The 18391-nt window shown below is 35.0% G+C and overlaps 1 protein-coding gene across 3 annotated transcripts in view; it reads right to left on the bottom strand.

Annotated features, from left to right (window-relative positions):
- Atl2 (atlastin GTPase 2) overlaps positions 1-18391 on the bottom strand; it is a 65455-nt gene that overhangs the window by 32959 nt on the left and 14105 nt on the right. The gene's annotated exons all lie outside the window — the stretch shown is intronic.

The following is an 18391-nucleotide window of genomic DNA, read 5'->3' as shown; positions in this document are numbered from 1 at the left end:
AAAAGAAACAGGTTAGGGCCGAGGATTTAGCTCAGTGGTTTCACCACTTGCTGTGCAAGCGCAAGGACCTGAGTTCGATCCCCGGTACCAAAAAAAAAAAAAAAAGAAACAGGTTACTTTAATCCCTGCATTATAAACTTTTCCTTAAGAATCACAGGTCAAGCAAAATATCTAATACCCACAGATCATTTGAGAATATTTAAAAGTGATGTTTGAGTACCTTTGAATTTCTCACCCCCTCTCTAACAGGACAAAGGATACCACTCAGATTTCACACTATATGTACAGAGAAGCAATACTAAGTGTGGCCTCTACCTCTGTTAAATCCTATCAGCTAAATGTGAGCAACAGCTGTTCTTAAGCACCACATCTTTCTGTAATCACATTTTGCTACCGTGCACACAGAAACTAGATGCATAAGGAGGAAAACATCCATTTCACCTAATACTTCAGATTCCAAATTTCCCGGCAGGTACCACCTGGAATCTCTCTAGATTACAAAGATGAAAATGTATATATGAGTTTTGAATGCTGTTTTTCATTCTGGAATTTAAATGGCAAAATCAGAGTCCTACGGAGTTTCCAAAATGACATGATAAAGCTAACGAATCCCTACTTTTATGAGAGCAGCCTAGTAGTATAGCCTTCCTTATGAAAGCAAAGCACAGAATTAATGTTTTAGTAGAGAGCAGTTGGTGAGCTGGTAGAGTTTCATCTCCTGGGACTCTTTCTTACCAAACACTATGTAGCCACTACTTCAAAAGCATGCAGTTCGTGAAAACTACCACATAAACCCTTCCTTTGTTTACCATAGCACACCAAAATAAAGTGACCTTTGCAGAAAAATCTTTACTTAACAGTAATGCAGAAATAATTATAGAAAATGTAAACAACAAAGACAAATGTCCGAAGTTCAGGTTTCTGTTCTTTTAAAATAGGGCTGGGGATTTAGCTCAGTGGTTCCGCTGCTTGCCTCGCAAGCAGAAGGACCCAAGTTCAATCCCCGGTACCCCCCCAAAAAATAAAGTAAAATACACACACACACAAAAATAAAGTAAAATACACACACACACACACACACACAACACCTAATAGTTTCCTAGGATATGTATCTGGTTCAACTTTCTTTTTTACCAACCATTTAGTCCCATGTAGCAACAAGTTACTCATAGGGGTCTTACCCCCCTCACATCAAAATTTCTAAGGACTCTTTCGTTCAACCAGACATCGCCTATTAAATGCCACAAAGGAGACTTGTAGGCCACAGTGGCCCACAGCCAATCCCAGCACTCAGGAAGCTGAAGCAAGAGGATCCCCACAAGTTCAAGGCCAGCCTAAACTACACTGGGAAACTGTTTCAAAAAAAGCAAAAACAAACAAAACAATCTAAAATCTATGCTATCCACTATGGTCAACGCAATGACTCTCCCTTCATTCTCAGGGCAGAACCAGTCTACTGAGTTAGTGAGTTAGTCAGCAGTACAATAATACATTATTCACATAACTTGTTCACACAGCACAAATTATTACCTACATTAATGGATTTTTAGTCTTTTTACACAAAGAAAATCTAGCTTATCTGATTTACAAAGGCTATTAGAACCTTTTCCACCACATCACAAGGTACCTTTATCTACTTATAGCAAAGTCAACACTATTTCAAAATATGCTACAAACAGTTACCAAGCATAGTAGAGTACAAGAAACTTCAAAGAATTTTTGGAAGTAAAAGTATTCAATATTTAAATAAAGAAGATATTATCACTGCCTACTTCAATAACATATGGTCATAGCCAAGAATGCTGTCTGAATGCACAAAAAGTAAACTCTCCAGGAAAAGTGCAACACAGTTAAGTTCCAAGTTAACATCATTAGGCAAGTCCAGATAGATGGTAAAACAGTTGCAAATTGTGTGACTAAAAACTTCTAAGCTTAGTGGTTAGGTCTATAAATTGGAGGGCAAAACTGCCTAGATTATGTCACAAGTTCTCAGCACCTGTTTTCTCATTCATAAAATTGCAATCATAACAGTATCTACCTGTCACCAGTACTAAATGAGTGAAATATGCATAGTACATAGTAAGCACTATAGGTGGTTGTTATTAAGGTAACAATAAAATAATCCAAAGGGGGCTTTATTTATACCTTGTGTTATGGCTTCTGTCTAGATGTCACCCAAAGCCTCACGCAGTCATAAGTGGGGTTTTTTTTTAGAGGTGGCTGAATCTGGAGTGTGTGATTGATTCATGGTAAAATGCTAGGATTAAGGGTGGGTGATTACTGTATCAGTCCACTGATTGTTTGGCACAGCCCTAATCCTGGTAGCCTGGATACAATATAAGGGACAGAAAGAGGCTTGTCTTCTCTTGTTTGCTTTGCTACCTTCTGCCTGTCATGAACTGTTTCTCTTCTGTGATGCTTGTCTGCCATGACTCCCTGCTTTGGAGCCAGCTGATTACGGACTGAAACCTCTACAAACTGTGAGCTACAATAAACCTTTCCTCCTTTAACTTTGGATGTCAGGTATTTTGTCTCAGCAATGAGAAAAGCAACTAAGACACCTTGAAATGCCAAAATTCTTTATAGTAGAATTTACTACAGTAGCTATGCACTAACATAACCGCATATCCCATTGCTCAGGCACAAATCTTCAAATCACTGTTAGGAAAGACTAATGATTAAAATCCTCTACATGTTCTACAAGATCCTGTATTGATTGCCAATTTCTCTGGCTGTATTTGATGCTACTCTTCTCTCTTTAAATCAAGCTAGTTTTTCTTTAGGTCTTTAATGTTATTCTTCTAGACTCAGACTTTACTCACAATACTCCTGTCTGAAATACACTTTCCCACACTGTTCCACTCATCAATGCTTATTCTTTAAATCTCAGCTTAAACATCAGTCCCAAGAACAAGAACCTTCCCTGAGATTCCCAACCAAGTTCAGGTCTCATATACTCCCTTAATTTTATCATTTGAAAATTGCATGTAAGCACATTATTTACTATGTCTTCCCTCCAAGAGTGCTAAACTATTGCTTAAAACTCTCAATTGGCTTCCCACTGTAACCACAGAATAAAGAAAACAAACAGTGAAAAATGGTAAGTTCCTTGCCATGGCCTCCAAGGTCCTATATGCTCTGACCCCTGCATCCCCTCTAGTTTCACCTTAGAACATGTTCTAGTCCAATCCCAAAGCCCCAGACCATCTGGCCTTCTCGCTGTTCTCTCAACAGACCAAACTTATTTCCCACCTTAGAATCTCAGAAGAACCTGTGTTCTTCCCTCTGTCTGGAATGCTCTGCTCTGGACATTCACATGCTATCACATCTCTATCACCCAGGTCTCAACTCAGACGTTATCTTCTTGGTGTGGTCTTCCCTGACCATTCAATCTAAGTCACCTATCACTTTAAAACATTTTTTTCAGTCTTTTTCAATACCTAAAATCTTTTTCTCTTATTTATATGTGTACCACCTATCTCTCCCTCTAAAGAATGTGTGCAAAACTAATCATCCCAGCACCTAAAACAGTGCTGAATACCTAGCCTACTAGGTACTTAATAAATACTTCTAAAAAAAATTAAATAAATAAATAAATAAATATTTCTTGAATGGATAAAATCAAAACATATTATCCAAAAGTCTTATATCTACCCTTAAGAGTCTGAGGTCTATTCTTACCTATTTTATAATTAGTTTGGGAAAATATCTCTAGCAAATCAAGAGTTTTACCTCAAAACTACAATAAAAAACATGAAGTTCTACCCAATAAAACACTTTTAGAGAACTCAAAAGTAGTACGCACTAAAATATTACAATGACCAACTATGGAGACTGGTTAAAAAAACAAAACAAAAAACAAAAAAAGGAAGAAAAGATACTATGCAGGAAATTTTTTTTTTTTTTTTTTTTGAGACTGAGTCTCACCATGCAGTTCACGTTTGCCTTGAACTCACTATGTAGACCAGGCTGGCCTCGATCCTCCTGCATCAACCTCCTAAGCACCAGGAGGGACTACAGGCATGTGCAGGAAATCATTAACTTGAAATTTCACCTAGATTATTTGGCTGCAGTTACCCTGTGGCTCAGTTTCTTTTATTAGCATGGAGAAAAATAGTCAGGGAGATAAACAGAGATAGCATGTGTACATAGTCATAGACTTCTAAAGGCAAATGTATTTCAAAGGTATAATGGAGCACTTGACCATCTGGGTCACCCACCTTAACTCCTTTCATTTCTCTATCAAACTTAAGAATAAATACAGATAAAGTACTTCATTAAGGCAGCTGAATAAAAGAGAATTTTATGTAAATTTTATTAGAAAACCCATAAATATTAGCATTTGATTTGGTGATCACCTACAGTTGGAAGTCTTTTTCAATTTAGCATTATCCTAAGATTTTAAACAGAAATTAAGGCCTGTGTACAGAATAGTTACTATATTCCCATTCTATGCACAAATACTGGGACAAGTATTTTTCCTTCAACATCTTCTTGCGTAACAGTTCTCCCTACTCCAGCCCACAACTGAGTATGAGAACTGTACTTTCTGCTCAATTTTGCTATGAACCTAAAATTACTCTAAGAAATAAAATCTATTTGAAAAAAGACACCTCTTTTTACTGTTTAATCATACTTTATCTTAAATCTGCCAAAGTCATGCAACCAGCATGGATTCCAACAGCAAAATTTACATTTCAGAGCTGACCTAGAACTGTCAGCAAACTTCAGGCTTAATTATAAGCTAAGACAAAAAAAAAAAAAAAAAAGGTGCTACAAATCTGCGTCACAATAAAATGTTACGTTGGGTAGATTATATCAATCCCAAACTAACAGAGAACAGAGTAATTCATTTTTCAGAGGCAATGAAAGTTTATTTTAGATTATTATTCCCATTTCAAATACAAATTTGAGACAAATTTTTATGGAAAGTAATCTTGATTTAGTCTATTCAGTCCATTTATAAAAATCAGTTATCCCACAAAAGCAAAGTAATGTTTTAGACTACAGCCTGGCACCTGGAAATCACCACTCATATTCTACACCCAAATGAAAATGGTACCTAAGTATTCAAAGTTTATATCCCAGCACATATTTTTAAAGCCTTAAAGAGCCTCTCTGTGGTAAACCTATTTCTAGGAATTTATTGTAAAAGGACAAACCAAAGATGCCAACAAAGGCATACAAATCTGTTTACCAGTGCTATTTATAGTAATAAAAATTAATGTTAATTAATTCAACATTAAATTAATGAGTGTCTCAGAATTGAAAAGTGGCCCAACTTTTAGCCATATACTGACATGCCACTTAAGGAACACATATACACTCTTAAGAAGTTAAGAATACTTTTCAAAATCAGCATAAAATTTAATGGGATCAAACAATTGAATAAAAATTAAATTAAATTACATGGGAAAAGAGCAGGTGATATATAGTAAAACAAATCATCCCAAACTCTGTTTGCTTTGTTTTCAAAACATAGGTACTTGGGGAACAAGAGAGAATGGAGACTTCAACTCTAATATTAAAGTAACCGGTACTGGACTGGCCCTTAACAGCAGTAAAATTAGACAAAACACATGAGGTATCTTTTTTCAGGCATTGGACAACAGGCAGCACAAGACAGTAATCTTTGAAAGGGAAACTCAGAAGGCCACCCCCCAGGGTCATGTCCAATTCTTTGGAAGGGAACAAATTCCTAACCATAGCAAGAACTAGAACACAACGATCTGAGTTCAGGATTACTAAGGCATTAGGAATATGTGAGGCAGAACACAAGAGAAAATGGATCTATATGGAGTGGCACCCAGAAGGACAACAAGCTTCACTAGTACAACAGAAAATAACATTACAGAATGTTCACTACAGGATTAGGAGACAGACAGCCACCACCAGTCATACAGTTCTGAGACATTACAGTTCTAGCCTTACCACGGTGGAAAGACCTCACACATCAGGCATCTATTCAGCTGAGACACTGGGAAGCACCCTGTCTTAGAATTAAGGACCACATACAATAAAGCCCACTGAAGATACATTGAACAAAGCCTAAAATCAAGACTTGAAAAGACAGACCTGAAGGTAGTTTGAAAAGTCAGTGCAGACAAATGGGCGTATAAGCAGTGGTACTAAGCTTTCCATAGACCCCCAATTATGAAGTATAAAGTCAGGCCTACACAGGTAACTGTGTGGTAACTGAGCTGGTTGCCATAACAAAACTAGGTAACATAATTCAGAATATCTACAATGCACAACATACACTATTACAGTATACCATCAGAAGTGATTAGACATACAAAGAAGAAAATACAGATCATGGTGAAGAAGGAAAAGCAGTAAATAAAAACTAATCTCTGGGCTGGGGATTTAGCTCAGTAGTACCATGCCTGCCTCACAAGTGCAAGGTCCTGAATTCAATCCCTGGTACCGGGGTTAAAAAAAAAAAAAAGGGCCAGGGATTTAGCTCAGTGGTGACGCTGCCTGCCTCACAAGCAAAAGGTCCTGAGCTCAATCCCCCGTACCATTAAAAAAAAAAAACTAATCCTACAATGACCCAGATGAGGAATTTAGCAGAGAAAAGCTTTTAAGTAAATAACTGAAATATATTCAAGGATTTGCAGAAAAATAATGAGCAAATGGTGAGTCTCAGACAATAAATAGATTATTAAAAATCAAATGAAAGGGCTGGGGATTTAGCTAAGTGGCACCACATCTGTCTCACAAGCACAAGGTCCTGAGTTGGATCCCCCATGTGGGGGGGGGAGAAAATTCTAGAACTGAGAATTATAATAATTAAAATGAAAAGCAATGGGTAGATTTAACAATCAGATTGGGGGTAGCAAATTGGGGATAGCAAAAGAAAGGGTCACAGTCCACTTGAAAACGAAATTCTCTAATGTGAACAACAGAGAAAAAAAATGAAGAAAAACTAAGAGAATATCAGAGAACTGTGAAGCAACATCCAACAGTAAGTTAAGAGTTCTAGAAGAACAACAAAAGGAAAACAAAGATGAAAAAAGTTTCAAAAAGTAATAAAATGTTCCAAATGTGATGAAAGAGACTTGAGTTCCAAAATACTCCACAAACCTCAGGTAAGGTAAACATAAAGAAAATAACTTCGGTTTCTGCTCCAAGCCAAAGATAAGGAAAGGGAAAAATTTTAAAAAGTCAACGGGGTGGAGTGGAAGGGTAATACATATTACACAGAGGGAAATAATTTAAAATGAGTGCTTCTTATCAGAGGCCGGAAGACAAGAGCCGGTATCTGTTTCAAGTCCAGACTAAGGAAAGTAAGGGGCTGAGAGTGTAACTCAGTAGCAGAGAGAGCTATGCCTAGCATGAGAGGCCTTGGGTTGTAAGAAGAGAGAGAGGGAGAGAAGAATGAAGGAAGGAAAGGGAAGCGGAGGAGAAAGGAGAGGAGGGGGAGGGGAGCAAGCAAAATAGAAAATAAGGAAAGCTAAGATTATGTCACCCGCAAATGTACACTACATAAAGATGCTAAGTGTTGCTCAAGCTAAAACGTAATGTTACCAACTGGAAAATTTATTATTCTATAGATGTGAACCTAAAGTAGCAAACAGATACAAATATAAAAGACTACTGGGCCACCGCCTGCTTCACAAGCGCAAGGTCCCAAGTTTGATCCCCAGTACCAAAAAAAAAAAAAGACTATTTCCTTTCTCAACATAATTTCCTTAACAGATAATTGAAAAATTAGAGTAAACATAATAAATTGTAATGTAGTTTTATAATGTATGCAAAAAATAAAGAGCAAAAATATGACAAATGTTGTGAGTACACGTAAATAAAATTACACTCCTAAAGTGCCCTAGAGGAATGATTTTTTTTTTTAAATAAAAAAGAAGTATAGCTTAAAAAAAACCAGTAAAGAATACTAAAAACGGGCCAGGGATTTAGCTCAGGGGTTCTGCTGCCTGCCTCGCAAGCAGAAGGACCCGAGTTCGATCCCTGGTACCAAAAAAAAACAAACAATACTAAAAACATTCCATTCACCCAAAAGAAAATATAACAAAAGGGATGAACAGAAAACAATAACCAGAAAAGAAAAACAATTAGTAATATGGCAAACCTATACTCAACTGAATCAATAGTCCCATCAAGGACAAATATGCTAAACATACCAACTCTAATTAATTTAATAAGACAAAAATGACTGCTTAAGAACATAGGATAGCCTTGTGCAGATAAAATATTAACTACATAATTTTCAGTTTTCTGGAATCATATTAAAGAATAAAAAGAATCAAAAAGAATTATAATAATATTTTGTATTTGTTAATTCAATATATTCCAAATATTGTTATTTCAACAGTTGATTATTTCATGATTGAGATGTTTACTTTTTACAGTCTTCAAAATCAGCTCTGTGCTGTATTTTACATGTACAGTATATCTCAACTTAGGCATTAAATACTTACCAGAAATATATGATCAAATTTCATAAAATTTACTACTCAAAAAGTCACATATACAAGTTTTTCCAAACATACTTAAAATTTTCTAATAACTGAATAGAATACAAAAACATCATTTTCTATTCATACTTGGATCCATAATGGCAAAACTACCTATTTTTAAAAGGTAAGCTAAAATTCTGTTCTTCAGTCATGTTATCTACATTCTTTAATATGCACTACTCTAAAGTTGATCACTGGTCTCCACATATTCATTTCTTGTAAGAATTGCTTTAAGAAAGCAAAGCAGTTTATCACTGAGAAGTACCTTTAATTCTTTTTGTGTGTGTGTGATCATATGTGGGATACCACTTGAATCACACCTTGTAAGGATGAGGAAGGGAGCCTGAGATTAATTAATTTATTTATTTATTTATTTTTCCCCATTAACTTTATTGGTACATTTTCGGTATAAAATACAGTTACATTCATCATTGGGATCTTGTACCATTACATGAGTCTCTTGGTTCTTATTTTTTTTCCCCTTCCCTTGCCCTCCCTTCACCCCCTCCACCCTTCCCTATTTGCAAAGACCTTGTTTCCATTTTTTTCCTCTTCTCATATTTTTTCCTTTCCCTTTTTTCCCTTCCCCTACCCCTCCCAATTCCCCTGCTCTTTTAGACCTTTTCTTCCTGTTACACAATATCAGTTATACATTTTTTTAAATTACAATATTAAGATCTAGGAGACATTACCACAGATTTTATGGAATTTAAAAGGATATAGAAAGCATATCACAAAAATCTTTTTTGAAATAAATTTGACAACTTCTAAGAAGTAACTTAGAAGACAAATTAATGAAACTAACTCTGGAGGAAATATAAAATTTGAATAGCACCTATTAAAGAAAGTATATTCCTAGCTTGAAAACCTACCTATATGACAACAGCAGGCTCATAAACATTTTAACTGATAAATTATATCAAACATTTAAAGCAGAAAAAAGAAGGAACACTTCTCCCTTCATTTTAGGAAATCAACATTGTGCTAATCCTAAAACTGGATAAAGATAATAGAAGAAAAAAGTATGAACATAGATAGAAATTTGTTTAACAAAACAAACTCTCAGAAGTCAGATCTGGCAGGATGTAGAAAGTGGTTTTACTATAGGGATGGCAGTGTTGGTTCAGCATTGGAAGATCCACCCCCAAAAGTCATCATTTTAACAGAGGAAAGGAGAAAGCCATATGATCCTGTCACTAGTTGGAGAAAGAGTATTGGACTAAATTCTACAGCTGTTCATGGTAAAAGCTATTAGGAGACTAGAAGTAGAACAGACTGTTCTCAACAGATCAAAGACATGTACTCCATACTTCCAACAAAAAAATTCTTCTATGAATGGAGATGATACAATGCTTTCTCCCTAAAGAGGGGAACAAGGGCATATATGCTTACTCTTCATCTGTCCATTAGACTTTGAAACATAGGTCTAAACCAAAATAGTCTGGCAATAAAGTGACACAACTAGGATAGGACTGGCACATCAGAAACAAAATCTTTATATGTAGATGAAATGATCATCTACAGAGAAAATCCTAAGAAATCTCTAGGAGCCCCTAGAACTTGTATACTTGAATTTAGCAGGATTAGAAAACCCAAGGTATATATAAAAATTCAGGTCTGTGTATACTTGCTATAAATGAAGAACTGGATATTGAAATTTAAAAGTTATGTAGGAGTACAGAGGACCCAGAAAAGCCAAAAACAAAAACAAAAACAGTGTTGGAAGATGTTTAGCACCCAATTTTAAGACTTCTTGTAAAGCTACAGTAATCAAGGCAGTGTTGGTGTAAGGAAAGACATATAGATCATTTGATTAAAACAGAGAATCTAGAAACAGAACCACACATATATGGTCCACTGAGTTTTGAAAGATTATTTAACATTAACATTTTATAGAATATAAACTCGATTCAAGAGCCGAGGAAGAGATAGTGTCTTCAGCAAACAGCACTAGAACACCTGGTACCCGTATATAAAAAATTAACCTCAACCTTTAACTCTATAGTAGCAAATTGTTAAATGCTTAAATAGTATTTTACAAATAGCTTTATAAATTCCAAAGAATTTATGTGGTACCTGCACATTTAAGACTATACTGGAGTAGTCTACGGGAACTACATACATAATTTAATGCTGAAAACCAAAAGTTTATTGTTGCTATATATCTGCTTGTATGATCTGATTTCCTCCCTACAGACGCTCAGTCAGAAATGCAACTTTCATCTTAATATTACAGGCAATCTGTTTTGCCCATAGGAAAATGTGGTTCTCAGAAGAACCCAGTTAAACTTCATTTCTTAGAAATGGGGGCTTCAAGAAAGCAGCAAAGGACAATGATTGGGACTACTGGGTAAAAAGCTGGTAAAGTAGCTTATAATAGGATCAAGACCTAACTCCTACGAGTCAATCCTAATATGAAAAAGAGATAATCAGACATTATGTGCTCCTGATGTGATGCATCAAGAAGCATACCATGCCATCCATGATGTATTGGAGGGGACAATTCTAAAAGCCTAAACCTGACAAGCCTCTAGTTCTAACTGCATGGAAAAGGACTCGGGATATAGCTCAGAGGTAGGGCACTTGTTCAGCATGCACAAGGCCCTGGGTTTGATTCCCAGCACGGAAAAAAACAAAACAAAAAAACTGCATAGAAGGAAATTTAGAAGGCATAGAAACTTGTTAAACACTGTCACAGAAAAAAAAAAAACTGTCACAGAAATGGCATCAGAAAAGTCCAGGACATAAGAAATTCCAATGGATAGACAAACCTGGACAGATTAAATTGAAAAAGCAGAGAAGAAAAAAAGAAAAATCTAAATAAAAGAAACTTAAAAGACAACAAAATGCAATGCTTGACCTTTGCTTAAGCCAATTAACTATTACATAAAAAGACATTCAGAGAAATTTAAACTCTAGATTTGATATTATTTTTCTAGTGTGATGATACTGTGCCTGTTTTCTAGTCTTTAATCTTTTAAAGATACAAGTAAAACATTCATGCAATTTGCTAAGCACATAAAAAATATTCAAAACCATTACATGTTAAGGAAATATAAGCTAATACCACAATAAGATGCCACTATATACTCACCTGAATGACAAGACAAAGTGCAGGGTTGGTGGGGAGTAGCTGGCTCTCACAAATATTTCTGGTGCAGTCACTTTGATACACTTTTTGGCAATATCTCATATTGATGTTAAACACATACAACCAATAGTCATATTCTCAGGTACTTAAGAGAAATTAAAACATATGATAACAAAATATCCGAGCACAAATGTTCATGGCAGATTTAGTCATAATAGCCAAATCCGCAAACAACCCAAATGTTTTTTCATTTACTAGAAAATCATGTGTCAAATCTATGTAACAGATTACTACTCAGCAATGAAATGAAATATATTTATATTATATAGAAACAAACAAACACATGCTAGTATACACACACACATACACAGAGGTAAACCTACACATTATGCTAAGTGAAAGAAGCCACACAAAATATCATATGCTATGATTTCATTTACATGAAATTCTAGAAAAAGCAAAAAAAACTATGAGAGAAAGCAGATCAGTGGCTGCTGGAAGCCAATGGTAAAGAAAGAGAACTACAAACAAGGGAATTTTCTGTGGTATTAAAAATGTTCTATATGATTGTAAACTATATTTATTAAACTAAACTCTTCTCCCAAATCAGTAAATTTTATATAAAGTAAATCTCAATAGGGCAGATTTTAAAAAATCAGATCCAGCCTCTTAGCACTTTCATTTATTAAAAGAATAAAGCAAAACAGCTACTCTAGTAATCAACTTCCAAAACAAACACATTCTAATTAACATTGTACTGTATTCTTCTAGGATAACTGCCCATAAGAGTTTTACCAATATGGTAAAAAACTGGAATTGCCCAATTCTCACACTGCACACATTCAACTGAAAATCTATAGTATTCTCATGTCTTGAATACACGGCCTTGAAAACATAATTTGGAATGTTTCCAATGGTGACATATTTACTTACTTCTTTGTGGGTAAATTCTTATAAATACAGTACCTGATCATGCCTTGAGGTTGTGGTTAAAAAATAAAACGGTAGGCATGGTGGTGCACTCCTGTAATCCCAGCACTCTGGGAAGCTGATACAGGAGGATCGCAAATTCAAGCCCAGCATGGATAATTCAGCAACTTAGTGACTCTGTCTCAAAATTTTACAAAAAGGACTGAGGATATAGCTCAGTACAAAGGCCCTAGGATCAATCCCCTATTATATTGGGGGAGGGGCTGGCATTGTCTAAGTCCTAAAAGGTTTTTCTTTTTTTGGTACTGAGGAATGAACTCGGGACCTTGCACTTGTGAGGCAGGCAGTGGAACCACAGAGCTAAATCCCTAGCCCAGTCCTATGTTTTTAAAGAATCAATAAACTGTACATATCCTCAGAATATTGTACATCTGAGAACATATCTTCAAGTTCTAATACATATGCTTTGAAAACAGACTCAATATTTAAATCTAATATATCACTCACAGGGGCTTTATAATCTGGTTTTTCATTTTTGTTTTGGGGGGTTTTTTGGGGTACGGGGGATCACCTGCAAGGCAGGCGGCGGCACCACTGAGCTAAATCCCAGGCCCTCACAGGGGCTTTATAGATATGCACCCAAATTCATTAATTTCATTCACTTTATTTGCTTTAGAAATAAGGAAAACATGACCAAAACACAGGAGATGGGAGGATAGGAGGGAACTGAGCTAAAACTTATTCAATGTTACCTCTACGGCAGTGCTTCTCAAGCTTTTAATATGAACAGGAATCACTTGATGATCTTGTTAAAATCCTTATTCTGGCTCTACTTAAGTCTTAGGTAAAGTTTGAAAGTGTGCATTTTTAACTCCAAGACATACCAACACTCCAAATGTTCAGAACATGCAGAGTAACAAGAGTCACAGTATTTTATAAGTGTTTAGTATGTAAATGCCATGCAGATAATTTTATTTCATGTAGTCTCTAATTATGTTAAAGCAAAGTTTTCAAGGAAAGACAAAAATTTCAAGCCAAACTATAAGCCTCCATTCTTCCTGGAAAAGTGCTTATACTCTGATACAACTAAAACTTCAGCCTATTGAGGATTCCATATAAAGCACAAAAGAGACACAATATACAAAAAAATCACTACATTAAAAAAACAGAAGGAGAAGGTGCTTTAAAAGGCTAATATGATATACAGCTCAGGTTGAAAACTACTGATCAAAAGTGATCATCATCATCAGAGTAAGCTTTATGACAGAGCTGTTTCTACCTCCCAGGCTGATGTATCCTGGAATAGGAATATTGACAAAGACATAAACCTGGACTTCAATAAAAAAATTTTTTTTGAAGGAGAGAAGTAGCTATTAGGCAATCAAATATTACAAGAAAATAGTTTTAACTCAGAATCTGCTCCTATAAGATAATGTCAGTAAAAATGCATAAGGTTAAATTTTCTCTCATACAAAACTAGAACTACAGCACAAATTACAACAAAACAAAACTAGGAAGAATCCAAAAGGACCTATTAACAATGTCAGTTATCAAATACTTTCCCTCTAATTAGCTCTGCCCCTCTAGCCAACAATAATAGACCATCCTAAAACACAGATGCTTTAAAAAATACTTTAAAGAATATATATTTCATCTTCCTTCATTACTGTCAAATCAGAAAGTAGAGCTGCTTTTCCTATAAGATTCACAAATTATTTTCTACTTGAAATTTATCCTGTTTCCATAGTAACCAGCACTGATGTCATACAATTTTTGCTGTTCCCACTTAAAGAATACTGTGGCATAAAAATGCTTTTAAGCATTTATCTAAATAGATGAAGTAAAATGTAAAATAGATTATAAATATGTGAACTCAGTATTTTTCCCACAGCTTGCAATTAACCAGTTCTTTAAACATACAACTGAATATAAGTGTACTGTAAGATCAAGAAAATTCTGAGGTTAAATCAGATATTTTGAATACATGAGGTTACAGTTTATGAAGTCACCTTTGTTGGCTTGTTAAGAGATGTTAGAATAAATGGCAGCTCTGGGGAGCCTAAGTAACAATACAGAAATTCAGAAACTCAGAAGTGTCTAAGGTTTGGCAAGTCCTCACACTATGGTTCTCTTCCATTTTCTTCTAAGAAGTCTTGCAGAAAAATCTCACCTCAAGACAAGACATAACAAAGGCTCTGCATCTTTTCATAGGTATCTTGTTTAATGGGAGGAATATACTTGTGTTCTGTGGTCAAATTCTTTAAAGAGAAAACACAATAATCAAAATTCTTTAATTTTTTTTTTAGCTAGGTTGTTTATATCCTTCCAGCATATATACAAGAGAGACATGATTTCTTATTCACTAAAGTTTTGTTTGTAATTGTTTGAAAAAAAAAAAAAAAAGGAGCACCTTATACCCATGGATAAACAAACCGTAAGCCAGGGAATTTAAAATAAAGGAAATATAAATATTTACACATAGATAAGGTACAAATGTTCAATGAAAATGTAAATCAACCACTAGATAAAATTTTGCAAACACAGCAAAATACTATATACGGAGAAATATATATACACACTACAGAAATACTAAAAAAAGAAACATATGCCACCTTCAGAATAAGTGTAGATAGAGAAAGAAAAAAAAGGTATAGGGAGAACCTCTCAACTCTATGGTAACATTTTATTTTTCTTGTAGAAAGAATTCAAAACTGGTATGGCAAATTTTATGTATTAAATCTATGCAACAGGAATTGGACATCTATTATATCTATCGCTTTCATAAGTTTGAAATATATTACATTGTCTTCCATGAAACATCTTCAATTGTCTCAGAATTTATTTCCACTGGGAAGAGAATTTATATTCATTGAATGACTCAATGACTTTAGGCCAAGCACTGTGAAACTAATCCATTCAACTGTGACTTAGCTATTATTCCCATTTCAGAGAGTAAATGTGGACATTCAAAAAAGTTTTTTTTAAATTCTTCAAGATTCTACAGCTAAAATGTAGTATATGCATACGTCAAGATTTTTACATTAAATCCATGCTGTTTCCACTATACCAAATACTTTCAGTGCTGTAATTCTTACAAAGATCACTCACTGTTCCCCAGTGGTATAATCACAGAAATTAAAGAGATGCAAACCAATCCATATTTCTGAATAATGCTTATCATTTCAAATAAGTGATAGAGGGCCAGGGATTTACCTCAGTGGTTTGCTGCCTGCTGCAAGCCCAAGGACCCGAGTTTGATTCCCTTTGATTCCCGGTACCAAAAACAAACAAACAAATCAAATAAGTGATAGAGCTAATCTTTTCTGAGTCAAAAATGACAAGGACAAAAAAAAAAAATGACAAGGACAGAATATGAGTGAATTAAAGGGTTTGTTTTTATTTGGGAGAGATGGATTAACTAACATCTGGTATTTGAAATTTCTGGATTCCTAATGTTCCAGATAAAACTGGATTTTTGGACAAAAACTAGAGTATACCACAACTATACACATAACCCTTCATTAACAAATTGGAAGAAAAAACTGCTTGCTCTAGTACAGTCAGCACATCTGTAACTGAATCACAGTGGGTCTACAACTCAACTCAGTCACAAATAATGTCATTTAATTAACCTTAGCCACACAGTAAACAGTGAGTCTCATCCCATGGACACCATCCACATGGCTTGCTAAGTAAAGATTCCTGCATCCTAACCCTCCAGAATTTGATTCATTTCATCAGGCAAGTGGCCCATCTACATTTTTAACAAGCACCCCACTAACCACCACCAAGGTAATTCTGAGGCATAGGATGAAAGAACTGGAATTGGAAGTGCATAAACCTGTATTTCTTGTATAAATACTGACTGAACATCTAACATGGTTTTAGGAACTGAAGATTCAATAGTGAACAAAACAAAAAAATCTTGTTCTTAGGAGTTTACATCCTAAAGGTGGAAAAACAGAAAATATATACATGACATCCACTAGTGTTAAATAGTTCAAAGAAATAAAAACAGGTTAAATAAAAGGAATGAAACCTGGGGTTGCCATTTACAAAACAATGATCAGAGAAAATTTCTCCTAAGGAAAAATATTTGAGGCAAAATCTGAAGGTGGTATCTGGGAGGAGAGAGGAAAACATTATTAATAACTTTCTCATCCTTTAAAATAATTTACCATATGAAAGAATTTTAGATGTTCTACTTTTTACTACAGAAGACAGGAAAACATGGAGAGTACCTACTCTGAGCTAATATTATACATTGTTTCATTAATGCTTAAAATCACTTCGTGGGGATATTAGTTTTTTTCTTATTTTCATAAAAGAGGATAGTGGGGCTCAGATTAAATAATTTGCAAGGACAAATACTTTGTAAGTAATCACGTGAGGACGCAGAGCCAGATCTCTGTAATTATCAAATCCATCATCTTCCAACTATGCCAAACTCCTTTATCACCAAAGTAGCACATAGAATAAACCCGTCTGAATTCTTATGCGCTCAAAATATCTAGAAACCTGAAAAAAGTTACCAAAAATGTGATTTTTACATAAAAAGGATGGTTATTATTAAAATTTTTGGTATACATCTATTTTCAAAACTAAATCTCCTTGTCAAAATTTAATCATGTATACAATCAGCAAATCATTTATACACGTTCCCCAACATCTAGGGAACATTTTTTTCTTCATAAATTTTTTAGAAGGGTAAGTTTTAAATTGCAGACCTTTAAAATAGAAGATGCAATCAAAAGACATTTGACCATCTTCAGCATAATATGCATATATATTCAATATTCATATTTATTGACTTCAACAATGCTCAGTACAATTATTACTCAGTATGTTGTAACTGTAAAAAGCTTCCTACCCTATTTCAAGCTAATAACTAGAGAACAGAGCACGATACTAGTGAACAATTTGCTACTAACATCCTTATTCTCAAGGTATAAAAGGACAATATAGGGCTGGGGATCTAGCTCAGTGGTTTTGCCACCTGCTGTGCAAGAGCAAGGACCCAAGTTCAATCCCTGGTACCAAAAAAAACAAAAAGGACAATATAAAGGAAATGCTACTTGGGTAAAACAAAACAGCACCAGATTTAGTTACTTAAACTATGGTTATCAGGCCCAGGATTTAGCTCAGTGGTTTCGCTGCCTGCTGCACAAGCACAAGGACCCAAGTTCAATCCCCGGTACAAAAAAATAAAAAATTAAAAAAATAAACTATGGCTATCAATGAAGACACCTGGAGATGGCTGTCTCTCTCTGGCCCTAGAAGTCAGATTAAGGCTAACCTTAAAAATGTAGCCAAAGAATGTAAGGCATGGCATTATCACTGAGCAGAGAGAGTCTCCGAGAATTCTGGAGCAGAAGAGTGATAAGATCAAAACTGCATTGCAGAAATTTAAAGTGATGAGTAAGAAGTTAGTAGAAGTCTAAAAACAGGGACATCAGATATAAGGTACAGTACTGGAAGAGCCTGGATATCAGTAAGAAGTCCAAACTCAAGGTGACAGTAAAATTGGGAAAACATATGTGCAAGTGCTAGTTCTTACACATTCTTCTTTAGCCTAGAAAACCGGTAACACTAAATTATACTATATATTTTATAAGGGATGTTCTTTTTTCATAAAAGCCTTTATTGGGTGACAAGGTATTCCATTTCCATTTCAAAAAGTATTTTTGACTCCAAGGTTTTGTAACACAGGGATCAGGAAGCCACCAAAACCAGATTTCCTTAAGTCAGCCAGTTTAATCATTCCCTTTTGGCTCAAAAATTAACTCTGTGGAAGGCAAAGGTATAAAATCCATAAAAGAGTAAAAAATTTTAGATAACCAGTTACTAAAGGAATCATACACACACACACACACACACACACACACACGTATAC

Source organism: Heterocephalus glaber, unplaced genomic scaffold, assembly GCF_053883595.1.
Source record: "Heterocephalus glaber isolate CG9 unplaced genomic scaffold, H.glaber_assembly_v1.0 deba00001457, whole genome shotgun sequence".
In the NCBI taxonomy this organism is placed as follows: domain Eukaryota; kingdom Metazoa; phylum Chordata; class Mammalia; order Rodentia; family Bathyergidae; genus Heterocephalus; species Heterocephalus glaber.
The sequence above is the reverse complement of the archived record's forward strand: the minus strand, read 5'-3'. Positions and strand labels throughout refer to the sequence as shown.